General features: G+C 39.9%; 1 protein-coding gene across 4 annotated transcripts in view; it reads right to left on the reverse strand.

Annotated features, from left to right (window-relative positions):
* Positions 1 to 16,300, reverse strand: part of MEIS2 (Meis homeobox 2) — a 170,658-nt gene that overhangs the window by 61,879 nt on the left and 92,479 nt on the right. The gene's annotated exons all lie outside the window — the stretch shown is intronic.

Raw genomic sequence — 16,300 nt, forward strand, 5'->3', positions numbered from 1 at the left:
TTGAACAAAATCTTAGCTGGCTGACTGATTACAGCTACCTAAATCCTCCTGCAGTTCACTTTGAAGCAGACACAGACAAACAAAAGGTATATGTGAAACAGATATGCCATTAAACAACATCCCTTATAGGTAAATGTACCTCTGCAGTTCTCTTATTTCTTGAACTCAGTGTGTATGTTGGATTTTTTAAAGAATACTGTAGCAGACTCTAAGCGAATTGAAATATTACAAGAGAACACACTGTTTGAGTGAAATTTGTCATTGGTGTTATTACACAGAAACCAGTGAAATTATTCCCTGGATAAAGCTGGCCCTCATGCTTTGGCTGTTCCGTCCTTCTCCACCGGAGAGGACAGGGTTGTGCCAATGTGCATTTAGTCGAACAGAAGATACTGAATGTATAGACTGTAAACTTGTCGGAACAATATGTTCAGGACTGGTTCTTAGGAGTCATGACAACCAATTCAATTACTGTACAGTTTATTGCCAATATATTTGTGTTGAACCTTTTATGGGGCAAGGAGTGTATTAGTGCTTACCTATGACACTGCTAAGGTGGGGGGGAAATCACAGTTCATGGCTTCAAGTTTAATTTTCAAATGAAAAAATAAACAGAATGAAACTTACTTCCTCCCTTCCTGTGTGCCCCTCTCTTTCCTTCAGAAAGAGCTTTTTTGGGGAAAGCTGATACACCTCCTATGCACATAATCAATATGCTCAATTGTGATAGGCACGAGGCGCTTTTGGAGATCATTAATTCACATATAAGCCCCAGAGAGCTGCCTAAGTAGGGTTTGAATAGGCATTAAATTAAATATGCATATGTTTTAAATGCACGTGATTCATTATGCTGCGAAATGAAACTTTCAGCTACTGCTTACAGATCACACCCCCTGACCCCCCAAATCAAGCTGATTTTCTTCTGTATTGATGTTACACTTTAATACAGAAGCCTCTCATACCTCTACTTCAGTAAATTTTTTCTCATATGTTTCCAATGCACTACTATTTTGCAGATGATACAAATAGTCAGTCATCTGGAATTAGTTTTTAAAAGGGTAGAGTATTTAATTTTCCATTGTCTGCACTTTTAAAAGGAGGCACTGTTTAACGCCGTCGACAAGCTGAGAGGAAGCAAAGCAACACCGCTTCACAGCGGAAAGGGTTAAACAGATTTGTATTAATATAGAAGTCAGGCTTTTAATATTCTGCAAATATTAACAAAGAAAGATGATAATGTTGAGTTAATATGGGTTAAGGATAAAATGAAAATAAATTTTTCTGATTGCTAAGTGTTGACACTTTTTTGGCTAGGCCCGCAGCCTTTTCTTGAAGGCTGTGTAATTACAGAAGGCTTTTCCCCTCCTTCCCCCTCCTGCTTCTAGCCCACATTAGTAATGACCCCTTCACTGCTTCAAAAACCACTAATAGTCTTCAGCAAAGGCAAGAAAAATGAACAGGATAAATTGGAATCCACAGTCAGTAATTTGCATCATATGAGGCTGCTTTGGCCACTCACACTCATTCCTGGCCATCAATCGTTCGCTGTCAGGTGCTGCACTCTGCCACCATGATAAATACTCCTCCTAACACTCCGATTCGTCCAAACAATGTAATTGTCCTCTATTCTCCTCTCGGTAATGGAGATAATGAATGACTGCACAAACAAGAAGGATTGCTCATCACAGACACAGGGGTGGCTTCAAACTGCAAAGCCTGGAGTACAAATTTTAATTGACTGAAAACAGAGGTTGAAAGAAAAGAAATCCTGTATTCCACTTCCAAGCCTCCAGACAATCGCTTCTGAGCTTTGCCTTTTCGGTTCGGGGAGGGCATGCGTTATTAAAGGGGGACCAGGAACATGGACCCCCCAAAACAGCGTACAGTGGGACCGCAGAAAATCCCGCCTCTGGAAAGCAGCCACAGAAATGCTGTCCAGTACGCGATGCATGTAAAACACCTCCTTACTTTAATTGCATTTAATCCCAAACTGTGAGGAGACGGTATGATGGAAAAGCTCCTCCAAATGGAAACAGTTCCATTCAGTTAAATACTTATTGTACTGCAAGGAATAATATTTTTTGAAATTTCAGTGGAAATATAACCACACATAAACAGAATTGCATTCAACAGCACAGAGCATGATGGAAATCAGTGAGCCTACTCAGTGTGATAGCCATCCTGGAGCTATTAAGACATTTGAAAATTGGTACACACAAGATCAACAAACACTTAAAAGCTGAGATCTTATCAAAATTCACCTTGCACAGATGGCTTTTATTATTTCTAATTAAGAGTGAGGGACAATAGCACAACTCTAACTTATTTAAATAATATTCTACATTTTGGGGAAGAGAGAGAGGGCTGGTGTTGTTTTCTGCTGTGTTCCCCCCCTCCAACATCAGTGATTCTACGGCTTTTACATGTGAAGTGGACTGTTTATCGGAAAGTGTTCTGGCAGACCGCCACCATATTTCTGAGATTAAAGAAAGGATTGAAAACAATCAGCTTTCTGAGGAACTGAAACCACGACAATATGTTTCTGATTAATTTACAAATATATGTATATATTTAAGGCTAAACTACAGAACCAGAAAATTCCTACTAGTTCGTCTATCACAAGCATTCTTACACTTTATTAGAACAGACATCATATTGAAATAATAAGCATGGGAGGCCTTCATTTCTTCTTTGATCTATATTACTAAATGTCTGACTGGCTCAGATGTAAAATAAACTTTGGTATGTTTGCACTTGAAAACTGTAAAAAGACCACAAGCAATAATTTGTTGTCAGTTTTCATACTGTCTAACTAAAACTATAGTTTAGTCTGTACGCTGCTGGACGCCAGGCGATGTTGGTCCAGTCATCCCCGCAGTGGCTGAACTTTCTTGTAGGAATACGTGCTACGAGATGGAAACAACGATGCGAGATCACTTCATCAGCACGGAAATAGCTGAAACGAATGAGAGGCACAAGTCTCGGCTTTACACGTTTCCCGAATCGCTCCGAACCTGTTGCAAACAAGTGTCACCAAAGCCTTAAATACACAGGTAGGTATTGGCGAAGGGCACCAGAGAGCTCCTCTTTCTCTGCACATCAGAGGGATGTGACTGCACGGCAAAACCCGTGCCAAATGTATTGCACTTCAAGTTATTTAACGATGGCTATTCAGTGTTGTTCTGCCTGATTTTAAAATACTTTTTCTGTGTAAAATTTCTCCTGTCTTGTTGCTTTGCTTCCAGTAAATGAAACAATAATAAATAGTGTTTAAGTGCCATGCATATCCAGTATAGTTGGAATTGTTTTGGCCTGTTTTGAGGTCTAGGAGTTTAAGTACGTATATGTATGTAACAATTTTACTCAGGTTGAGGTATAGATTATAAAATTTTGTATGAAATTCGTTTATTTACTTATTTGGGAAGCTAAGTTCATAAGAAAAAACACACAAGGGAGTTTCTGATCAGGAGGTGAAAGAATCTAAATTATTCACCGTTAAAAATGTGGTGAATACAAAATGCTATGGATTGTTACAATTGTCAAGATTAAGAATACGCTGACAGCCTTTAACTTTTAGCAGCCTATTAAAAACTTTACTTAATTGTCTGTTTAAGAATGAATCTCAGTAACAAATGAGTTAACACTCACAGAAGAGGAAAGCGCTTTGAAAAATCTCGCCACCTCAAACGGTCTCACCACATCTACTGAGTATTTCTTGTCACGGATTGCCAAGGTAACCATGGGTATTGCACGAACTCTTCAGTGCCACTATATGGTCAAATACCAGTGCCACAGAACACCTAACTCTCTATGTACGGATGTTGATGAGACCATGCTTCAGCCGCAGGACTGACCTTCTGAGTGTGTGTGATGGCTGCAACTCATACCGAATGGGGAGAAACCACGACACGCCAGAAGTTTCAAAATCCAACAGCGATGGAGAGTGCTTCAAGCATATTCTTCTGACAGACTATCCAGCATTAGGAGCTCTGTTTACAGCACGGTTCTAGCATCACTAAGATGTTATTCATCTCACCATATCACGGCCTTTTCAATACCTTAACTGTGTAATGTCATCCAAAGTAGGGAAAGAAGAGAGGAGCTTTCACATACACAACTACAGAACCAAGATCACAAAACATGCTTTTAGAAAAGATAAGGGTATCTTCTGAACTAAAAGCATTTCAAGCTTTACTTAAAGCTCCCCTTTTTGATCTAGCTCTCCTGTAATAAATACCCTTCTCTGTTATGTGTATACATGGTGCTAGACACGTCAAAATGGGAGCCAAGCACCAATGCTGATGTTTTGAGCAGAAAGCCACTATAGTGTTGTTACATGCTTGTTACATGAGAAGAGCACTTGTATTAAAAACAGTGAGCACCAAATAAAGGACTTGGGCAGACAGATGGAGCTGGTGACTCAGAGCCGTTGTGGCTGAGGCGACACCAAACACAAGTGCTCCCACCAGTGCTCTGTAGCTGTGTGGCTATACATGAGGGAGAGGTGAACTTACTGCTGTATAGTGTAGAGCTGATTTAAACCATATTGCTGCTAGTAGAGCTCAAACAAAGAGAAATTAAAAACAATGCTAGAACAGACACTTCTTCGGGGCCTAAACGCCCCATTGCTACAATATTCCTAACTGCTGGTCTGATGAGCAAGGGACCAGGAGGACCCATGTCTCTGTGTTTTGCCACTTTTAAAGACATCAGGTAACAGATTCAAAGAGACAAGCTGATGTGCCAGGGAAGTTCAATATACATAAGAGATTTGCTGATGACATATGGCTGCTTTTAGACACAACAACAAAGAAAGATGACCAGCTGTGTGGATTGCAGAATGAAAGCACATTTACAGGAAAAAAAAATAGATGTTCTAAGGAAGGGAAGGAGGATGATTAATAAAGCAATAACACGCAGTATTGTGGTAAAAAGATTCCCATCCCATCTGAAACAGAACAGTGACAGAGAAGCATATTCTCCAGTCTTATGAGAAGAAAAACATTTTGTAATCTTCATACCAAATTTTCCCCCAGACTTCCCACAAAAATGAAAAGGATGATGAATGGCCTGTATAGTCATTTTGAAAATTCTGAATATTCACATGGATCAGAGGGGTGACAATAAGCATTATCGCCTCTCAAGTACAACTGGACTCTATCTCTTGGGAAGAACTGGGCTTTCTGGTAAAAATGTTCATATATTGCCTGTGTCCCAATTTCTAGTCAAGCTATCAAAAATTTCAGGGTTTTGATACATACGAACAAACAGACAATTTGGCTCTGGACATTTTTGATTTAGAATTTTCAGACAGTGAGTTCCCTGAAAGGAGAATAAATAATCATATGGTCTGACATCAGAAACAGGGAAAAGAATCTATGGAGAAAATTAAGAATGGAAAAATGTGACATGGATGGTAGGAAATTAAATGGGGTACTCTGTTGCTAGTAACTAATTAAAAACAATCAAAAAAGAATATGCATCAATTAGTACTCTACAGGAAAATATTAAGGTTGCTACTAAGAGGATTGTAGAGTCAGCTGAGATAACTGGGAATGGTTCTGTTGCAGCTGTGCGTGACAGAATGAATTATAGAAGAGAGATACATCCAAAGTTAGGCTTAACTTTTGTCCATAGATTAGAAAGAGATAAGTTTGCTAGCTATGGAAAAGATGAATGGATAGGGAAAATTGCAGAAATACATTTTAGATATCTAGGAAGCACTGGAGAGAGGAACAATGATATTGGAAAGACAGTTCCCAGGTCAGTCTCCAGGCCTAAAGCACAATGCTTCGTAATAAATCTAACTGTAGTATTACTGCCATTTTCATCTCCTCGATATGATACACTGTCTTCTGGATAGAGAGATATAAAATTCTATTTCCACTGAAATCAGTGAGAGTTTTGCCATTATCATCTTTGAAATTGGATTTGGAGCCTAATTTAAGAAACTCAACCTTTGGGTAAACATATGGAAACGTTACTTTAATCTTGTGAAATACAAATCTGTATTACAAATATTGAAGAGTTTTATGCAATATTTTACAAATATTGTAGAAAAAGATTGAAATGATAAAATTAAATGCTTCTATAGAATAAACTGATAGGCCCTAAAAGAGGCTAAAATTATAGCTATTAGTTAAAGAAGACCAGAACCTGTAATGAAGCTGACACAAAGTCTTTTAAATCATTAACCAATTAATATGATAAAGTAGTCTCAGAAGTAATGAAGAAAAAAAAAAAACTACTATAAACACTAAAGTAAAAATCCTACAGGAAAGGTCCTAAAGTGATAGGCAGAATTAAACTATAAGACAGGGATAATACCTTAAAATAGTTCTATCTCTAACTTAAAATGAATTTTCTCATCAGGTTCTGCTCTATTAATCCCTTAAGAGAGAGCAAGAACAAAGATGGGGGTGAGAACACCCTACCCACCTCAAGCCAAGAAAATAATCAAGATTACTAAAATAGAGTCTCCTTCAGTAATATCAAGATGCAGAGCCAGGTCCCTTTCCGTGGAGTAACAGAATGGAACTATCTGGTGAGCCCTAGATTTTTCTTCTGCCCAATGTGAACTATTAACTATTGACAGGTTTACCAAAAATCTCTGCTTATGCTAGAGGTGGACCCAAACAGTACAATTTGGATGCAAACCTCCATTTTCAACTCTATATAGTTACTGGTTTTGTATTAAAACACTCTAGAAATAGGGATGTTTGTGAATATCAGATCCCAGTGTGTGACTGTTCTCAAATTTTGGATATATTCAGCTCCAGGATTTTGTTTCAGGCTCATCTAGATTACTGGCTATGACTGAGGCAGATGACCATTTCATATCAGATCTTTGAACTTGGCCTTTACCGTTTGGAGTAGGACCTCGTGACATATTTAGGAATGGATATCCACACAGCACAGTTACAGATGCATCTGAGATGCCATCTCACTGGCTAATTCTTTTTTCAAGATTACATAAGCAGAAGAACCTCAGACTATGTGTTTGAAAAATTCAGGAACACATGTGAGGATTTTCACAAATCTGGACCCAGACAGTCCCAGTGCCCTGCCTTGCAATAAACCCAGGGAATCAGCTCCTGCAGGGCTGATTTAATTGAATTTAAACCTCTATATAACCTGCCAGAGCTGGTTCCTTTTTGATTGCTGTAAACCAAATTTTTACGGAAAACTGCTTGGGAATGCATCATGAAAGAATACAGGGTTCACAAAGCCCTAAAGATAAAGCTCAATTTCATTTTTCTGCTCTATAGATAGGATTTACAATTGACAGAAAAAAAAATATGCCCAATATGAAAGATAATGGACAAGGAACCGGTAGATTCATTCAGTAACCGACTTCTGTTAGCAGGGATAGAGAACTGCATAAATCAAGGTTTCAAGGAAGCACAGAAAAGGGATTACATAACATGTAGACAAGGACTAACATGGCTAGGAGAAGATTAGATACCTTAAACATTCGAGACAGTAAAATGTTCTCAATTATTTCAAAGGAAAGGAAGGTTGCAAATTAATCAGATATAAACACGCAGAACTCCAGAAGTAAGAGTGTTAAATACTGCTCCATCCTATAAAGGAGTATGTCACGTAGTTACGGACTACTTAGTGAAATATCCGTTGCTGAATATCCAGAACAGTTTTCTGAACTTCAGCAATATAGAAATAGAAAAGCCTAATATGGTGAGGAAGGCAACATGGATTTATGACAGCAAGGTCTTTCTTAATTAACTTGTGAGTGTTCTTAAATAATGTTATCACCGGAGCAGAGGAATGGAAATGCCATAGATAAGATCTGTTTCGCTTTTCTTACAGCACTTGATATAATTTCAGATTAAAGACTATCAAGTGGAAATGTCTCCGAAACAAGCAACAACAAGTGGTAGGAGGAGCCTGCTGGTGGGGAGACTCTTCTTACTTTTATACGTAATTGAGTTAGGCAACAATATCAGATAAAGCTAGAAATACAAAAGATTTATGCACTGTTAGGCATGAAAGGTATGCTAAAGGGCTGACCTACCACCCCACAAAGGCAATGGAAGTTCTCTATGGGCTTCAATAGGAGCTGGCTTGTAAATTTATTAGTCGCTTTTACTGATTAATATGTAAAGCCATTTTTTCTTGAGACGCAGATGCTATTATGTAAATTGTGCAAAAATGGTGCCGGAAAATGTAATTAATATTTTCTGAAGCATCTTGACTATAATACGTGAACAGAAGTTTTAACAGGCACAAAACCATGTACATCAGCTCCTTCCCCATCTTACTGCATGGTAGTTAACAAGCTCTGTTCCTTGGTCTTTAGTTTATTTCATGATACTTCAGTTTCTGCTATTACGTAGATCTTGGGCTTGTCTTTTGCTTCTCTTTAATTCAGAGTCGTTGTACACCCACAAGGCTAAATAAAGTCAACAGAGTTCAAAACCATATCTTATTTCTTATTTTAATATACAAATGGATTACACAGGTCCCATCATATCACAAATATTATACTAAACACTCTGAAGCCCATGGACTATATGCTCAAGTCACATGTAGGAGATTAAAATATACTCCTCATTTAATGTGAATTAGGTACTGCTGCTGTACAAACTGCAATACATCTGTTACTAAGGAAAATCTAAGCTGCCCAGAACAGATTTCTTCAGCCTCAAAATTTATAATCTCGGAGATGATGCAGCTGACTTGGAAAACAAATACTATAATTTGACGTGTTGTATTGAAAACTAAAAGTTGTCTGTTTTTAACACATTTGGCGCTGGATGCTGGCAGCAATACTCACACAGCACTTTCTTCCGTGTGTGACCCCTTTGAGTTTCACTGGACTATACACAGAATAAAACATTAATCAATGCAAGCAAGGTGTCAGAGTCTGGCTCATAGACAGAGGACCAGAGAGAGAACTTTGTTTTGGTTATTCTCTAAGCAGAAGACTTTGAATTTCCTTTTCACCTAAGCTACATCTGCTGAGCTGGTTTATTACAAAAGAAATGGGAACTATGGCAATACATAGCTCCAAGAGTCCCATTCATACCATAAATATGTGAGGCCATGGCTCTGGGCAAGCTTTTCAACACATTCAGTAGCAGGATTTGATAGACTGCAACAGCTAGCTCTCATTGCACCTCTTAATTTGCTTGCTGGAACTTGGCAATTTACCTTTCAAGAGCCACAGACCAAGTGGATATCTGTTTGGCACACACAAAAGTTCTTTTCAGGGATCTAGTGAAAGGGTAAGGTATGGTCTGCAGCTTAATGAAGTTATAAGCTAGTGACATATCTTGCCAGAAATATTCCTGGCTTACTAAAAAAAAAAAAAAAAACAAAAAAAAAAACTAGTCATCACAAAATCAGGGATTATGTTTTAATTTTTTATATACATAACTTAACCTGTACTTAGCTACTTATGCATATACTGAATTTGTAAAGCAAAAACAACTACCACAACAACTTTTGCAGTACAAAGGCTCCACGTTACTAACGAAATCCCAAACCATTCATAGTTAAGGCCAGGTTTGTTGAAAAGTTTATTTGAATTTTGGCAAACCTTGTAAGACTTTTGGGCACAGTGCTGCAATTGATGTTTTCATGTGGCAACTAGGTGAAACCGCAGTAGTTTAGGCTAAGTCTCACGCCAAGTCTGAACGCAAAACCTCAACGATGAGCTCTAAGCTATGAATTTACATAGATTTACAAACATTTCCACAGAAGAATTCTGCAAAGTGACACTGCAGCTCAGTTCTTAAATGGATATCCACTTTCCAAAGCATACACGGATTGTGCAGCCAGGATAACTGAATACTACGTGCTACCTTCTTCCTCTCGAGTTGTCTCCTTTGCCTCGGGTCCTACGCAGGTGGGTTATTTGTACAGTGGCAACCTGTGTGCAGGATTTTGTCCTTGCTGACAGAGCAAGCCCGGGAGCACCGTCTCTCTGAGGAGCCGAGAAGGGAATCTGGCCAGCTTTTAGCAGCTGACGGGAAGAAAGAAGGGAACGGCGGTAGCCAATATTGAACTAGCAAGCTAGTGGTCGTCGTTATAAGGTTTAGAGTAAAAATGATGAGGCGATGAGATTTAGCGGCATAGGCGGAGGGCTCTGAACTAAAGATCTTAGGAAACGGGCTTCTTGGGTGCAGGGCAGTAAAACGTGGGCCTAAAACGAATGAGGATCTCTGAGAACGTATTATGTCTGGTTTGAGAGCATTTATCAGTGCACGTGTCTCTCGTTTAACTGGTTATGATCACGATCACACTTAAATTTAATCAGCCACTGGAAAGCAGAGCATGTCTGCGGGGTGGGAGGGCAAAGCGATGGGTGGAAAGGCAGGAGCTCTGCAAGGTGCGCTTGGGGTAGGCAGCCGTGAGGATGGCAGTGCAAGGACAGAGCCGATGTGTTCTGGAAAAGCATTTGGCTGAGCCTCGGGGAGGCAGCTCGGAGTGGGGAAGCGAGTCGTTCTGGGGGCGGCTGGGGGCAGGCAGGGGCTGCGGAGCGCGAGGGTGCCGCGAAGGCTGCGGGGCGAGGTGGGAAGGGGCTGGCTACCGCCCCGGCGCCGCTGCCGGAGTCGCCGAGCTGCCCTGGGGGCCAGGCGAAATTTTATAGAGAGTTTAAATTAATTTGTGCATAGGTCCCAAGCTCTGGAAATAAATACAGCTCGTTCAGAACCACAGTTGTCTGGCTCTTTTTTTTTTTTTTTTTTTTTTTCCTTTTTCTTCCCTTCTTTAATTTCCACAACTTGCCAGTAGTCCTGGGTGAAGTGACACTCACAATAAAGCACGGGTCAATGTTCTGCCTCGCAGTAAGACCGAGCCCCGCATGCAGATTTCCACAGGCTTGAAAAGGGAAAAGCAGGAAAACGCGCACACCCCCCGGTACGTACGTGCGTACGAAACAGTAGACACTAACATCTGCCAGAGATCTGTAACATTTTTTAAATATTTACTACGGAAACGTTAAAAGAATGTGGTGTGTTTACACACTAGAAGGCCTTCACGCAAAGTGTTTTCAGCAGAAAGGTGCACTGTTTTGCTCTGCGGTAGGAGCCCTGAGCTGCTGTTAATCTCGAGAGAAGCAAAAAGTATTCCGTGCCCCCTCAGAAAAGCATTAGGCACCGAGAGATGCTGGCAGGTGTGAAGCAGCAGAATTGGAGCGAGGTGGTTAACTCGCCTGCTTTCAGTGATAGTTAGGCCTTGAGCATATTAAATTACTTTTGAAAATTTTGACAAGGTGTTCACCTGCATTTTTAGGCACCTGAATACCTTTCAAGTCTCATCTTAATGGAGCCTGTTGACCCTTCCACACATATTTGATTACCTCCCTTGAGAGTGACTGTGCAGCACGTTCAGTGCACAGCTACCACTATCGCCAAGTGAGATTAAAGTGTGTCAGTGCTGCGAGGGCTTGTGGAGGCTCCATAAACCCCCAAGAGATTAGGTAACTTCAAATGAAAGCAAAGTAATTTACTTGATCTTTTACTGCCCGTTTCTTGTGGGCAGCCTTTTAATAAAATCTCCTTAAAACCAATAAAATATATTTATAACAAAGTACCACACTCCTACCAACAATCTGCGAGCTGGTACATACACTTCACGGCTTATAAACTGACACAGTGTAATAGCTGCACGGTTCCTAGCAGCTGTCTCTCACACCATGTGTCCTGCCCGAGCGGAGACGGAGATTCAGACATGTTGCTCAAAAACTGGGATTATCCTGAAATTTCCAGATTGGCAACCCAGAAACAACTGATTCCCTAAAAGCAAGGAAGGTGGAAAAATGAGAAGTCCAAAATCTGAGTTCTATCTAAGAGGATTATATCTAAGACCTTGCAAGTGTTTCAGGGGATGGTAACCTCTCCTGCAAACCGCAGACAGAACCTTTTTACAGCCTAGCCTTCTACCTCAATCTGTTCCACTTGGGAGCAGTGACATCTTTTTTCAGCTGATTTTTCATCCTTAAAAGACCTATCTTTTCCATTTTTGTGATGAACATGCCTCCACTGAATCTGCCAAGTAGTTGGACAAGACAGGAGGTCACTCATCGCAGATGACACAGAAAGCTATCACAGACCCTGTTACGTGGTGCAGAAGAAGCTAGAAAAAGTCCTTTTGCAATGTTTACTCACGCACAGTCACGTATAGATATCTACCACATTTTATAGAGGTTTTCTCAGCCCTGCATCTTCAATGAGGGGGAAAAAACAAGATTTGGGCTTTTATTCATAAGCAATACTAAAATGGTGCAATTTGCATCTTTTTAAAATAATGCAGGAACAAAAGTTTTGAGCAATATATGTGCTGTTTTCTTGGCTCTCTAGACACAGTTGAGTTGGCTCATCTAATTATTGGAAGTCAGAACTGACTCTTAGTAAATCATTTGATTTGCATAACATACCTGCTTTTCAAAAACAATGATTTCTTCACCAAAATGCTAGCAACAAGTTGGCTTACTTTTTATAATTTTTTATTAATCAAAAAAAGAAGTAGCCAAGTTTGATTTATTTCATTTTTCAGTAGCGGTGAAGTTGGCGTATTTCCTTCACAAGATTTTAAATTTTCAGCTTCTGTTGGAATTCAGAAGAAAAGTTTCTAAGCGCTCCACGGTGTTACAAAAGACTTATGCCATTTTTGTCTGTTAGCTTAAGTAACTGGACAGTAAATAAAGGTAAAGAATTGCAATAATTTAAAACAATAATTTTTGCATTTCGAGTACTTTCCAGATAGATATCTCAAATTGCTTTATAAATATTAGGGCATACAACCAGCTAAAATCTCTTTATATCCCTCCTTGGAAAAAGAAGGAACGAAAAGATCTGTTTTAGGGTGGAGAAATTAAGATCTAGAGAAACTTAATGCCTGAACCAAGGCCATGAGAGAGGAAGAATGCATAGCAGACAGCAGAACCCAGGGATGAGCTTGCAAAACATGACCGTAAGCTTTTTCGTCAAGAAAAGACAGCTCAATCAGAGAACAGATATTTCAAAGTACATGGAGAGTAGTCAAAATTCTTCTAGATGCAAAAGGAAAGCATTTCAGGTCAATGAATGATGAACAAATTATGATATTTTTCTAATATAGAAAAGTAGTAGTTGCATTTCAGTTAAGCGTAAAATAATTCCTGGAACAGTTAAACAAATATACAGAAACAGTTAGGATATTTTGGAAGGGCTGACATTATGGCTGATTTTCAAAGAAGTTTTAGGTTTAGGGGTGCTAATCCCATCAAAATAAAATAAGAAATGGGTGCCAAACTCCCTGCGGCCCCACTGAAATTCTCAGCTCATATCACTGTAATTGATTGCATGTGAGCACAAATTGGAGTTAAAACAGAGTTTAATTCTATGGTGTACATATGTTCATTTTTTCCTGCCTTCATTCATTCCTCACTTTTTTTTAATGCATCTTTCATTGAGTGATTTACAGTAATGAAGCAGCAACCACAGAGAATACACACTTCCTTCCATACCCCCCAAAAATCCTCAAATATTAAAAAGCAATAACAAACAATGGGCCGTAACATCAGCTGCCGTAAACTGACACCGTTTCTCTGCCAATTTAAGCTAATCCCCTGAATCGTGTGTTCTTCGAGCTTACTCTCAGCAACACCTGCGCAGTAAATAAGGGGAAACATCCAACAGAACCGACTGGGAGACAAATCAGTGAATGCGGAGCTCTGCTTCCATATACATTAGTGAACTTTTCTCCTGACAAACAGGCTATCACCGTATAATGGGCTTCTCCTGAAGTTTACTGCGGCACTGTTTATAATAACATTGCATCCAGCCTGCCTTGTTGGTGCTTTTGCATTGCAGGGTAACAGTTCTGAGGTGGCAGCAAACAGCTTCCGTGCTTGTGTCAGGAGAAATAAAACTGTTATTATTTCATACGCTTCAGAGGCCACCCTCGAACGCGGCAGCTACGCGGAGCTGTTGGGAGCGGCGAGCTCTGCCGCGGAACACCGGGCTGCCCCCTCAACAATAAACCGGCTCCTCTCCAACCCGTGCTTGGCTTCCCGCCAGTCGCCCATTTGCTTTACACCATCAATTTATATTCACTGAGATGGTGTAAGGTTCTAGAACAGCACTGATTATCAAATCTGCCTGCCAAACATATGAGCAGCAAAAGCTGGTCTTCCAGAGTCCTACATGTATAATCCAAGGGCCCGATGCCGCGAGCACTTCGAGGAGGAGCGCCGCTGCTGCGGGCTCCCCGCTGCTCGGGAGGGCTTTCGATCAGCCCCGCGCCGGGACCCGCGCTGCCGGAGCCCGGCGAGGGAGCCCGCAGCTTTTGTCGCGTCTTTCGATTACTTTCGCGTACGGCAACAGTTTGCCAGGGGGTGCTCTCTCCTCCGGTACACTCGGAGCAGTTTTCGAAAAGGCTTTAGCCGCCCAAAACAAAGCAACGGCAGACTAGCAAAAAAAGTTTAAAATCATGAGGGTTTACAAAAAGACCTAAAAATAACACCATTTGATTTTACTTTATTTGCCTTTAGCCTCTAAGGAGCATGTAAATCAAACTCCAGAGCTCTCTATATAGTCATGAGGTCTAGGAACTTGCTCTTTTCTTTAAATGAAAGTTTAGATTCTCAGCAAAAAGTTAACAGAGAGAAGTTCGGGATGGTCTTTAGAAAGACACCAAATGTCATGAAAGCAGCATTCAAGAGAATTGAAAACAGTGTATTAACAACGAATTTTAGCAAATTAATTGGCTTTGCCCATTTTCATTTTTCTTTCACAATGCTTTAAGCTTGTGAGAATTGACCACAATGGTTTTTGTCCATAAGTTGCTTTGCATCTAAAAAGAGTTAGAATATTTCGCGCTTCCTTTTCCACATGGTCCAATATTCTTAGTCCTAATTTGAATCCTTTCGCCTCCTGTGCAATTAGCTCTCCCTGAAGCCAATAGACATCGCCCGTGTGTAAGGAAAGCAGGTCAGGGCTCTAATGAGCAGGAAGTAAGTGTAACAATGAACCGGCAAATGAAGAGGGTTTGCAGAAACAATACAGCTTTCGGGCTGTGAAGCAAGCCTGTAGAGATAAAGACGCCTACCTACTCTTTTCTTAAGACCTACAATACTGGGCTCACTTAAGGCATTCAGAAGTACGTATGCATTTTCCAAATGTTTCCTAGCTATATTAATCACATCCTAATCCTAAAACGAGCTCCGTGCAAGGAGACTTATGCACCTCCACAGTGCTATCTGCACGATTACAGCCTTTATTGCCAACTATTTGTAAATAAGGATAAAAGTCAGCGTAGGCACCTCTTCAAATGCAACTTTGAAATACCATATGTCCTTATGCTTGTGTTATGTGACGAAACCTGACAGATCAAAGGACCAGATTTCCCACTCTACATTGATTATTTACTATCATTCATTTTCATGCATTTAAATATATGGTTTCTACATCTAGGTTCTTGAGAGCCAGAGAGAAACTTGGATTCAGATTCTGAACTTCACATAGCTTGGGGATCTGGCATTTTGGTTCAGCTTTTTCTTGACATAAACAAGAATGTATCTCAGATGAAGTCCACATTGCCTTCAAACATACTCAAGCTGTCTTCCCCCTTTCCTCCTCTCCAATCTATTCACCTTCTCCCCACAAAAAAGAAAAATCAAATTTCAATTCGTAGCTAGAAATTCATAACAGATTTTGACTGCAGGCATCAACCCTTCAGCCCACTGTGTAAGTCAGTGGAAGTGCTTATGTTGTCTTTCTAAACATAAATTAACAAGTGACCCAACAGAGACAACCGGGCTTCTGACACTTGTCTTTATTGCCCGGTCATAAATTCATAAAGGGATGTATACTACCACCAATCGGTAAGTTTGCTAGATAAACATCAACACCAATTTAATGACTTGTGTACACGTTGTAAACCAGGGAATCTTTATACAAAGAAATCAGATAAATCAAACATGAGCTGAGGCTTAGAGGAAAGCAATTAAAGCTTTAAGGTAAGGTTGCTGAGGGAGGGCCTTGTATCACATTATAGTATATAATAGAAAATGTGTTAACATGGAGTACAGTATGTGCAATTAAATTAATTAGTAATATAAAACACTTCTAAAGCAACATGTCCATTGACAGACAAATAGATTAAACATAAGAGATAAATAACGCATTCAGAGATCTCAGCTCTTTTTTATCAAAGAGAAGAAATGAAAAAAGAAATCAAACTTCCTAAAAGACAGAGGTGATAAAAGCATAGCTAAAATAGACATTTTAAAGCCGACTTGTTCGCCCCAGGCTAGTGATTGAAAAGAAAAAGCATAGCCGGACCATAAAAAACC

Source organism: Rhea pennata, chromosome 5 (assembly GCF_028389875.1).
Source record: "Rhea pennata isolate bPtePen1 chromosome 5, bPtePen1.pri, whole genome shotgun sequence".
Taxonomy (NCBI): domain Eukaryota; kingdom Metazoa; phylum Chordata; class Aves; order Rheiformes; family Rheidae; genus Rhea; species Rhea pennata.